Source organism: Rhinichthys klamathensis, unplaced genomic scaffold (genome assembly GCF_029890125.1).
Source record: "Rhinichthys klamathensis goyatoka isolate OS25496 unplaced genomic scaffold, OSU_Roscu_1.1 h1tg000633l_1, whole genome shotgun sequence".
Taxonomy (NCBI): domain Eukaryota; kingdom Metazoa; phylum Chordata; class Actinopteri; order Cypriniformes; family Leuciscidae; genus Rhinichthys; species Rhinichthys klamathensis.
In genome coordinates this window covers 27,501-40,276 of record NW_026607079.1, presented here as the reverse complement: position 1 = coordinate 40,276, position 12,776 = coordinate 27,501, and positions in this window count along the sequence as shown.

The window sequence follows — 12,776 nt, the reverse complement described above, 5'->3', positions numbered from 1 at the left end:
TTTTGTCACTTAAACCAATGCTCACGCCAGGAGTCAGTCCGCTGTCAATCACTGGCTCTCAGTCACATTTCACCACCTGTCAATCATGTTCAGTCAGTGATACAGGCCAGTCAAACAACTAACATTTAATACGTTCCATTTGTTTAGATTTGCAAATAGTTGTTAATACTATTCTTACATCACAACACAACAATTCACTCTAAAAGCCATTGGATTTTTTTTTTTTTTTTTTGGACAGTTTTAGTGACCCCTGTGGATTCTAGTGTTTTTTTTTTTTTTCTGGACGGATAGGTTTGTGGACAGACAGTGCATAATGTATGGCCGGAGCCGGCCGCTGCATCCGGGACAATGAGGGTTCCTGTGCGGTGCTGGGCCGGGCTCTGGCCGTGGATGCTCATGGCTGGCCTGGAGGTGGTGTTGGGCCACACGGGCCTGGAACTGGCCGCTGCTGTGGAGACCGAACGAGCCCTGATCAAGGTGACCCTGCTGAAGCAGGAGTCCACCAGCAGGCCCATCATCACCCTGGAAGGGGTGTTCGCCGGGGGCAGCGCAGGCAGTGCCAGAGGGAAACTCATGCAGGTAAGACCTGGGAAGAAGTTACCCAATAATCCTGCCATTATGAATCGAATCGAATTGCTTTGGTTCTGCTTTTGGAAGAAAGCATCTGCTAAATGCATAAATGTAAATGACACAAGATCTGTGAGGGAACACTGATGTGCGTCTTCTTCAGGCTTTAACTGGCAGACACTGGCCCTAAAAACTCTGAATATCATTGCATTAGATATTAGATTAAAGTGTAAAGAAACGGCAGGGCACAATAAAAGCAGGGTAACACTTTATTTTACAGATGTTACATGTACTTACCATAGTAATAACTGTAAATTATGCATATTTACATGCAACTAACCCTCAACCAAACCCTAATCCTACCCTAACCCTATAGTAAGTACATGTAGTTAATTATTATTACTCAGTACTTCAATGTATAATTACACTGTAAAAATGACACATTCAAATAAAGTGTAACCAAAACTTTTTTATTTTTATTTTTTGGGCCACTGTAGATATTGTCATACACTCTTAAAAAATAAAAGTACCATGAAGTTTTCACAGCGATGACGTAGAATAACTATATTTGGTTCGCCGAAGAACATTCTTAAAAGAACCATTTTGTTTCTTAGTGTGAAGAACCGTTTTCCACTATAAAGAAACGTTTGATCAACGGAAAGGTTCCATGAGTTCCACAACACTAGTCGAGTTGCCCAATAATCCTGCCATTGTATATTATGAATCGAATTGCTTTGGATAAAAGCATCTGCTAAATGCAAAAATGTAAATGACACAAGATCTGTGAGGGAACCCAGCAAGCAGTCGTTAACTTTAGACCCGATATAGTCCGGCGATGAGTAACACACTTCTAGCCAAAATAACCTTGAATTTGGTTACATGTCATTTTTGCCCAAATAACTTGTGAGATGTATGATATTCAATCATGTAAGCAAAGTAAACACTGATTACAAGGTGTTTGGTTTCATTTCTTTGACATGTTGTCTAAATGATGACTAGTCTATTCTTGGGCTTTGGTTTTTTAGACGTTTATTACATTTTCACTGACAGCCCAAAGTTCGCCTTGTTTTAGCCTAGACGTCTGAACGGCTATTAGACGTCTTTTAAACGCAAAATCGCTTGCTGGGAACACTGATGTGCGTCTTCAGGCTTAAACTGGCAGACACTGGCCCGAAAAACTGTCTGAATGTCATTGCATTAGATATCAGATCAAAGAAAGTGTAAAGAAACGGCACTTCTTGCAAATTAAAAGCAGTTCCTTTCTGTGTATTTTTATTTTTTGAGGCCACTTGTAGATATTGTCATACACTCTTAAAAAATAAAGGTTACAAGAAGTAGGTTTTCACCGTGATGACGTTGTAGAATAACCATATTTGATTCCCTGAAGAAGTGAACATTATTAAAATAACCATTTTTTTTGGTTACACTTTATTTGAAGGTGTCATTGTTACAGTGTGATTAAATATTTAAGTACTGAGTATTATTACGGTAAGCAACTACATGTATTACTATAGGGTTAGGATAGGATTAGGCTTTGGTTGAGGGTTAGTTGCATGTAATTATGCATAATTTACTGTTATTACTACGGTAAGTACATGTAACATACGTAACAAGGACACTGTAAAATAAAGTATTTCCATTTTTTCTCATTGTGAAGAACCCTTTTCCTCTATAAAGAAACTTTTGTTTAATGGAAAGGATCCATGAATGTTAAAAGAACAATGAATGCTAATTATTCATAAGAGTGTGTAGTATAAGAAGCACCAGCTATACTGTGTGTGATCAGAGTTTGTTGATGGCACAGAAGTGTACAGCACAATGGTCCGGCTTCGGGATCGCTCTCCTGGGAAGTCGTCGAATGCGTTTCTGTGGGTGCCAGAACCCGCCCGGTCGGGTCTTATTGGAGGTGATAGATTTGTGGTCTTGTAAACTGTTAGGTCTGTTCTCCGAGGCCATTCTGCCAGATGTTGGGGCTTTGAAGGGTTCGAGTGCGGGAGCCATCCAGATCAAGCCAGAGGGGATGCGCTCACTGGAAATGTATCTTGAAAGCCTGTAGGAAAGAGTTATTGCACCATAAAAATAGATTTCTTGTTAGTGGAATGTGTGTGTTTGTAAGAGACATTTCATGTTGAGTTTGAGTCTTGACTTTGACTTCACGGGTGGAGAAAGTCAAGTCAACTATTTTACCTGTTGTCACTGTCGCGTTTGACTTGCTTAGTTGGTGACATTTAATATTCAACAATAATATTGATCTCCTGCATTGACACCATTATATGAGAACTGAACTGAGCTGGACGATGACATCACGGTTTCTCCAGAGCGGCTAGATATATAAATTAATAACTTTTTACAACACAAATTAGCCGTCACTGCGCTATGACGCTATTTTCAACTAGAAACAAACTTTGTTGCATTTTATTAATCTCTGTAAAGCTGCTTTGAAACAATCTGTATTGTAAAAAGCGCTATATAAACAAAGCTGTTCATAGCAAGTTGTAAATAGATTTGTGCATTTTCTGACTAAAGTGTGAGCGCTTCTGTGTTGTAGGTGTTGCTTTGTGGTTGCTAAGGTGTTGTGAGCGGTTGCTAGGTGGTTTCTTGTGAAAAAGAGTCCTCCCTCAAGTCTCTGTGATATTCTGATCTCGCTTCGGTGTAAGTCTGAGAGATTGCATTAGTTGAAAATCCCAGGTCTCTGTACGTGTGGAGGTGTTATTCATGCCGCCGGTAACTAGTATCTACATGCAGAATGTACAGTGTGAATCAAGCCCGTGCAGAAGAACACTGCGGTTGCAGATCTGGGTTTGTAGCTCAAGGGTTGAAGAACTGAGGAGTTGCTGAAGGCACCAGTTGTACTCGAGCGAGTGCATTGCATTGGATAATTAACACGCAATTAGCCGGAGTCTAATGTTGTGTGCATGTGTGTTTGATTTGCAGAAGTGTATCGCTCTCTTACAGAGAGTGTGTCGCACACACAGATGCTTTTTTTGTTGCAGTGCCAACCTGTTGCAACAGGCCCGGGTTGCTTCGGCTCTTTGTCCTCCTGCATAATGTTCCCTTCCTCTAGGGGACAAAGTGATAGAAGCAGGTGGGGTAGGGGGAAGTTTCTATCTTTTCTCTTCCCTCACTTTTTTACCACATGAATTTAACAGTACGGCTTTTATCTGCTTCTAGGAAGAATGATATAAAATAGCATGTTTTTATGCTGCTGGCTGGAAAACCTTAAATGATATCTCTGTTTTTTGATAATATTTTATATGTTGTTTGGATATGTATTTGCTCTGAAATTGCTTAGGAGGTTTTTGTATGTTGTTGCACATTTTAAAGAGATAGTTCACCCCAAAATGAAAACTCTGTCAGTAATTACTCTCCCTCTTGTTGTTCAAACCCCGTAAGACTTTCGTTCATCTTCTGAACACACATAAAGATATTTGTGATTAAATCTGAGAGCTGGATCACTCCTCCATAGGCTTCTAAGGGATTGAAACTTGCCGGCCCAGAAAAGTTATTAAAGACATCGTTAAAGTGACTACATTGGCTCAACCTTAAAGGGATAGTTCACTTTGAAATTAATTTTTGGTGTGTTTTAGCTTACCTCAAGGGCATCCAAGATGTAGGTGTCTTTGTTTCCGCAGGAGTTTCAATTTTGATATTTTTAGGTCAAACCGTTCTTGTCTGTCAGTCATATAATGACTAATAACGATTCTGCATGTAGTGATGATGCTAACAAAGTTAAAATTTCGTTTTTAATCCATTTGATTTTGAATTGATTCAAAGAAAATCTTCATATCCATTAAGTTTACTAATGTCTTAATCAGAGAAAAAAATAATACAAGTCATTATGATGTGCACAATGTTGTATATTGCCAGCAAAATACCTGGTGAATATTAATTCAGCATATGGCTCAGCCCACTGTATTAAACTTCAAACTAAACGAAGTGAAGCAACAACAAGTCTGTTTAGTTAAGTGTGTGGGATTAGTGCGTTCTCAGGCGTGTCTGCCTCCACTGTCCTCGGGCGGCTCTGAATTCACCGCGTTGAGGATGACAGCCAGTTTTCATAACCACCAGTAATTACACATCTCCCATCCCATTTGATCTTCCTAAGCATGTTGTTTCTCCAGGCCACAGGTTGGCGAGCGGCGCTACCCAAATTTGACTGGCTTTTCTGGGCCGGTCGGCGGATCACAGGCAGAGAAAAACAAGATCAGACATGATGATGGTGGAAATGTTTTATTTAAGGAGAAACGGGCTCTCAGCACTGCCACTAGTCTTTAATGGAGGCCGAGCATACGTTCTCTGTTTATTTTGCATTAGAAATGTGGACTTTGGTGGTACCTTTTAACCAATTGTATATCACTTTAATATTACGGTACAGACTTGCTATTTTTATGTTATGACGTGAAGCCTTCTTACCACACAGTCCTTTCCAGATGCACAAAACCTTTTTTTTTTTTAAAGCTACCACACTTTTCTTTAATGCTTTTTTCTCCAACAAAGCAATAGTGACCCCAAATGTATTTGGACACACTTACATATGAAAGTCATTGCAATACATTTAAAAAGATGATTAAAAAAAGAAAGATGCACACTTTACAAGTGAAATGCACTTTACAAGTGTGACTAAAGATGTAACTCCATACAGGAGGCCATTGTTGAGGGATGAAGTTATTGCCGAATGTTTGACTCCATGATTTTGAATCTGGCGTTGGTTAAGGGTGTACAGGTTAACACCATTTTAAAGAGCTTGCTCTCCTTCTAAGTCTCATTAGATTAGTTTTTTCCTGGTTTGTTTGGCGTTGTGTGGCGGAGAGATCAGCTCAACCTTTGCAAACGCTCACAAAGAGCAGTATCAGGTTCTACTGAAGCTACTGATCTAAGATCAGATCCTCTTACCTATAGTGCTGGGTGGAAGTGTGATTGTAGAAATGGGTCCAGTTGAGATTTTGCTAATTCGTTTATACTGCAGTAGAGGACAACCATCAGGACAACTATATCAATTGAAAAGTTTTAGGATTTTTTTTTGTGACAGTAAAGACATTTATTAATGTTACAAATCATTTCTATTTCAAAATAAATGCTGTTTTTTGTAAACTCTCCATTCATCAAAGAATCCTGAAAATACAACCTCCACAAAAATATGAAGTAGTACCGCTGTTTTCAACATTGATGATAGTCAGAAATGTATCTTGAGCATAATGATGCTGAAAATTCAGCTTTGATCAGTGGAATAAATTACAGTTTACTATATATTTGCATAGAAAACTGTTATTTTAAAATGTAATAATATTTCACAATATTTCTGTTTTTTAATTAAATAATGCAGCGCTGGTGAGCAGAAGATACTTATATATATATATATATATGTGTGTGTGTGTGTATGTATGCATGCATACGTGTGTGAATATATATATATATATATATATATATATATATAATATATATGTGTATGTATATAGATTTTTTTTTTTTAATTTTCAGCAAAAATAACTACTTGTGATTAGGGGTCAGCATTACATCAGGAGCGGCCCTGAACGCGGATCCACAACAGAACCGGAAGACAATACAATGCTGAATAAAGGCCTAGTTTGTGTTATTTTTGGAGCAAAATGTATTTTCGATGCTTCAACACACTCTAACTAACCCACTGATGTCACATGGACTACTTTGATGATGTCTTTATTTCCTTTCTGGACAAGGACAGTATACCGTACATACATTTACAATGGAGGGACAGAAAGCTCTCGGACTAAATCTAAAATATCTTAAACTGTGTTCTGAAGATGAACGGAGGTCTGACGGGCTTGGAGCGACATGAGGGAGAGTCATTAATGACATCACTTTCATTTTTGGGTGAACTAACCCTTTAACCATCATGATCAGACAATCTTCGAAGCGATCTCATGTTTGTAGTGCGACCTCTACAGAAATGTCTTATTGGATGAGGAAGAGCATGACGGCAGACGAGCACACGCCCTCCTCGTATCTGTCGTGTAACTCTCCACTTTTCCTCCAAATAATCTCTCAGGAGGACAGATGATAGGGAGGCCGGGATGGATGCGTTAATGGAGCACCAGATCAAAGAGTGTTAGGTTGAAAACGCGAGTCTAGATGATTAAAAAGGATGTTGTTTACTCTGCTCTTCCGATAGGCCTCCCTCCCCTCGTCCACAAGAGTTTCCGCTCTATATTTCCCTCTGGAAGCTGATAACAGGCCGTCCGCCCGCTCTGACCTGTTGGTGTTCGTCTGCGCTTTTGCTCCAGTCTCTTATGAAAAACACCCCGGGAATGTCTCAGAAGAGATCTCGACACACACTCAAACATGATCCCTTAGATCAAGATCAAGACTGGAAACAACAATCACTCAGAAATTGCTAGTAAATGGTACAATTTACTGCAAAAAAAGTGAATGTAATGCAATAATCTTTGTTTTATTTACAACTTTAAAAAAAATTAGTCGGGCAGTAATGTTATTGTTAACTAAAACCCCAAACTATTAAAAATCGTTTTCATTTATTGAAATAAAACTGAAAATATAAACATTAGAAAAAACTTTAGAAATGCTGAAAAATAAAACCAAACTTAATAAAACTAAAAATTATATAAGCACAACAAAACGACTATAAAATATAAAAAAATAAAAGCTACACACACTCAAACATGATCCCTAGATCAAGATCAAGACTGGAAACAATAATCACTCAGAAAATGGTAAATGGATTTGCTAGTAAATGGTACAATTTACTGCAAAAAAGTGAATGTAATGCAATAATCTTTGTTCTAAATCATTGGGCCAGTAATGTTAACTAAAACCCAAGACTATTAAAAATCGTTTTCATGTATTGAAATAAAACTGAAAATATAAACATTAGAAAAAACTTTAGAAATGCTGAAAAATAAAACCAAACTTAATAAAACAAAAAATTATATAAGCACAACAAAACGACTATAAAAAAAATAAAAATAAAAGCTACACACACTCAAACATGATCTCTAGATCAAGATCAAGACTGGAAACAACAATCACTCAGAAATTGCTAGTAAATGGTACAATTCACTGCAAAAAAGTGCATGTAATGCAATAATCTTTGTTTTATTTACAACTTCAAAACAAATCAGTGGGGCAGTAATGTTATTGTTAACTAAAACCCAAGACTATTAAAAATCGTTTTCATTTATTGAAATAAAACTGAAAATATAAATATTAGAAAAAACTTTAGAAATGCTGAAAAATAAAACTAAACTTAATAAAACTAAAAATTATGTAAGCACAACAAAATGACTAGTATAAATAAATAATAGGGGTGTAACAATATATCGTGCCACAATGTATCGCAATACAAAAATGCAACAATATACGTATCGTGGATACTGACAATATGTATCGTAGATAGTTCCCCCAAAATCAAAATTACTGTGTGAGAAAAAATGCAAGTTTTCAGAGTTTTAGTGTCAGTACTACATTAAACTACTATATATAATGTTGATTATAACGTATAATAATGCAATGGGGGAATATTTGTGGGTCCTGATAATGCCAAATGTCTGATGTTACCAGTAAAAAGTGGCTTATATTTATTTTAAATATATCTAGTCAATGACGGAGTGCAAGCATAGATATTGGTCTACAATAATTCTGTATTTTCAGCTTCAGAATCATGAATATTTTTATTCTGGTGTCACCATTGTCCTTGGGTTACAAGCACCAAGTCCAAGCCTATTCATTTAAACCCACAATGTAATATCAAAGTTAGCATTTTAATCAACAGTAAATTTTTTGTTAACCTTTTATCATATGTCTTGGAGTATCGTAATGATATCGTATCGTGAGTTCAGTATCGTGATATGTATCGAATCGTGACATGAGGATATCGTTACACCCCTAATAAATAAGTATAGGTATAAATAAAACAGTGGATCTGTGTTGCTGTCCACAATAATTTGAGATCAACCGTTGACTCAATTGGAGAAGCAAGTTCTTCAGTAAATGTGTAAAGAGAATCGCATCTCCTCTGGCTTGTTTATTAAGAGTTTAGTTGCTGAACGCTGTCATACGGCCCTGTTTAACACTGCTATAGTTACTGCCACACGTCTGGAGTTTATAACAATTACATGGCTAATGCGAGTGAATGCAAACCACATTCCCCTGAAAGGACAGACTCATGTGCGGTTTCTGCAACATCATTCGCCCTAAAATTAGCCAGCGGCGTTAACGATGTTGTATTGAAGACATTACAGCCTGTTGCGGTACATGATGGGGGTCCAGTGAGACCCGGCCAATCAGATTACACGCTTTTATGTCCCACTAAGAGCTTGTTGTTTCCCTTGTGTCGTTGTGGAATGTTTGATGTCTTGAATGAAGACGAGAGGAACGGGAAGCAACGGAAGGGACTCTGGATCTGTCATTATGAAACTGATTAAAGTGTCTGTGTGTGTGTGTGTAGCATGTCCTGTGTTAAACAGTCCAGATTTCACCAGAGATTCAACCTTTAATTATCTGTGAAAGGCCAATTAATCCTCTGTTGAGTCGACTCTTTCATAAATCCATATTAAAACTCTAGAAACACAATAATCCCTCATTCAACTCTCTTTAATAGGCTTTTCATTAGTGAAACTTTTCATATATATATATATATATATATATATATATATATGTTTGTGTGTGTGTGTGTGTGTGTATATATATATATATACGACACTTGTACCAGTCACATCCATTTCAAATAAACAAACACTTCTAAACAGCATATAACTGTTGTTTAAGCGTATCACCAATGCCGATATTTGACAGTTTTGCCTAATAACTGTCAATTTTAATTTAATTTCAATTTTATTTTGACATCACTGATTTTTTTCAGTTACATTTTTTTAATTGATTTTTTACAATTATGTTTTTCAGATTATTTGAGTAGATATCGTGTAAAATAATTTCATTTATTCAAAGCATTTTATGTAGGAAATTATGCATGTTTTATTCAATATATTTGAATTATTTGAATTGTGCGCATGTATGTACTGTATTTATATTAGGGCTGTCAAACGATTAATCGCGATTAATCACATCCAAAATAAAAGTTTTTGTTTACATATTATATATGTGTGTGTACTGTGTGTATTATTATTTTTAATACATAAATACCCACACATGCATGTGTATTTAAGAAATATTTGCATGTATATACTGTATATAGACTGAATGTAGCCTATATATAATGTATATTTTTATATAAATATAAACATTTTATATATAAATAACATATTTTTCTTAAATATATACATGTGTGCATTTATATACAAAATAATTATACACAGTACACACACATATATTATGTAAACACAAACTTTTATTTTGGATGCGATTAATCATGATTAATCGTTTGACAGCCCTAATTTATATACATACATACATACATATATACACACACACACGCACATATATATATATATATATATATATATATATATATACATCATATATATTATATATATCAGCTTTATATTCGAATATTTTTATTCAAAGCATTTTATGTAGGAAATTATGCATGTTTTATTCAATGTATTTAAATCAAATAGTGCATTTCATATATATATGTATGTACTGTATACATACATGCATATAAACACACACACACACACACACACACATATATATATCATATATATATTATATATATCAGCTTTATATTCATAAGATATCGACATCCAAATATCCATATTGGTCAACAACTAATGATAACAAGGGGTTAATTGACCATGGGTTAACAGTTTCAACTGTGAAAAGCCCATAATAAGAGTATGATTAATCAAATATTTTGTATTGGTTTATATTTAACCAGATATAACCAGATTCTCCTATTTTCTGCCGTTTAATCAGTGAGATGCATGAAGTGCTTCTGTCTTCGTAGCCCGTAGCGGTGAGCTCAGTGTTTCCATCAGAGCAGGTGTGTCTGTTTTACTTCCTCTTTACATTTCTATCATGTCTTTGAATCGTTTATAGGGGGATTTCTATCTCAAACACTTGCAACTCTGTGACTGTGATCTTCTTCTGAAGATTTTTTTCCATATGTTTTTACGGTCTCTTTTATTGTCTTTGAATTGGATTGAATTTATTAAGGATAGCCTCTTGAGATGCATCATCTCCTATAAACACATATACAGAATACAAAAGACAAATTATAAGCAAAATCATTACATAACATAGTTTACAAATACACATACAAAAGCTCATTTAAACACAACAAACTCTCACCGACCCCTCACACTAACCTAAGTTTTTTACTCAAAGTTAAATACAAGTTGTAGTAATAATAATAGTATCTCCAGTGAATTTATAAATTAAATTAAATAGATTCCAGCCAAAATAATAATAAATAAATAAATGAAGAAATATAACATTTAACAAATAAACGAATGAACAAAGAATTTAAGTTAACTTAAAAGTTAAAAGCATGAACAAATTGTTTTAAGGTATGTCTGAAAAAGCGAAAAGAAGTTATAGATCTCAAAGAAAGAGGACGATTATTCCTCTTGGTGACCTGCTTCATATCAAAGACTTCAAATATAAAAAGACTCATATTACTAATGAATGGGAGAATAAGTCCCGCCTCCTAAATAAAAGAGCCAATCGCTGATCGGTAAGCTCATGGTGTCACTACAGCTGCTGATAGAAGCAGAAATATACGCTTTTTAACACTCTTTAAGAACATTTATAGGACCGTTCATGTCAGATTGTGTGGCTGATTTGAAATATGTGAATTCTGTACGCATTTTTTGAGATTTCAGGATTCCCCCATTCAAGTAGATTGTTCTGGTCTTGGATGTTTGAAACTTCCCTTTATTATATTAGAGCTTCTATTGAGGTTGTAGTGTGGCCTGCATTCCCTCGCTCCAGTTTTTTTAATGGTTGTGGATTTAAAGAAGCAGGTTGGTAACACTTCCTTTTACAGTCCTGACTTACTATGTAGCCTACTTATTATAGTAATTATAATTACACTCTAAAAAATGCTGGGTTGTTTCAACCCAAATGTTGGGTCAAATATGGACAAACCCAAATGTTGGGTTAAAAATGTAATAAAAAAATTTACAGTCTTGAAAGTGAAAGTTGAAGTTGGGTTAAAATTTTAAATTACATTTTTATCCCAACATTTGGGTTTGTCCATATTTGACCCAAATTTGGTTTAAAACAACCCAGCATTGTTTAGAGTGTACTGGGTAATAACTAGGGATGTCCCGATCCGATCACGCGATCGGAAATCGGGCCCCATCACGTGGTTTCAGACTCGATCGGAATCGGACGTTATCTCCCGATCAGGACTCGGATATATGTAAATTAGGGGTGTAACGGTACATGTATTCGTAATTATTGAACCGTTTCGGTACGAGGCTTCCGGTTCGGTACGCATACAAACCGAACGATTCCTTGGACCATTTTTCCTGCAGACAAAATCCGCGCTGGCGCGATCACCACAACGTTGCGCAACATCAAATGGCGAACGTAATGAAAGCGGAACGAAACTGCGCTTCTCATTATATTGTACTTAACGGACCAGATTTATCAGTTCGGACCAGCAACATCTGTGCAGCGCGAGATCAAGCGACACTGTGCTAAGAGATCCAGTGAAGAAAACATTTGAATTCGCCTCTGAAGTAATAACATCGCTGCGAGATATAGTGAGAAGCATTCACATTTCTCCGTTATTAACCGTAGATCTCTATTAGATCAAACAGCGCTGACGTGGGAACCAGGAGAAACATTGTGTTGTGAATGAACATGGATTTAATGTTGCACTTCAAAACTCAAATATTATATAAATATATATTTAAATGTTATTTTTTAATGTGATTACCAAAACATTATTTGTTCATCCTTCAAAGATTACCCCCATTTATAAACCTGAAAGTTTCAACTTATTTAAAAATAGTTTTTCTTTTAATAAATAGGAAATTTCTCTGGCATTTCTTTCTTTTTGCTGTATCGTATCGAACCGCAAATTTTGTGAACTGTTACACCCCTGATATATATTCTCATTATTTTTTTATACACTTTTAAAACATTTTTATTTTTTGTTTACATGCCTGCCGGGTATTTTAAGTTGAGGTGCTATTTGTTTTTATAATAGACTTTTTCTATATTTACTGTTGCACTAAAGTCCAAAAGTGAAGATTTTATGTTATTTATTTCTTGATTGTTCAAGCTACCTCACAGAAGTGCTC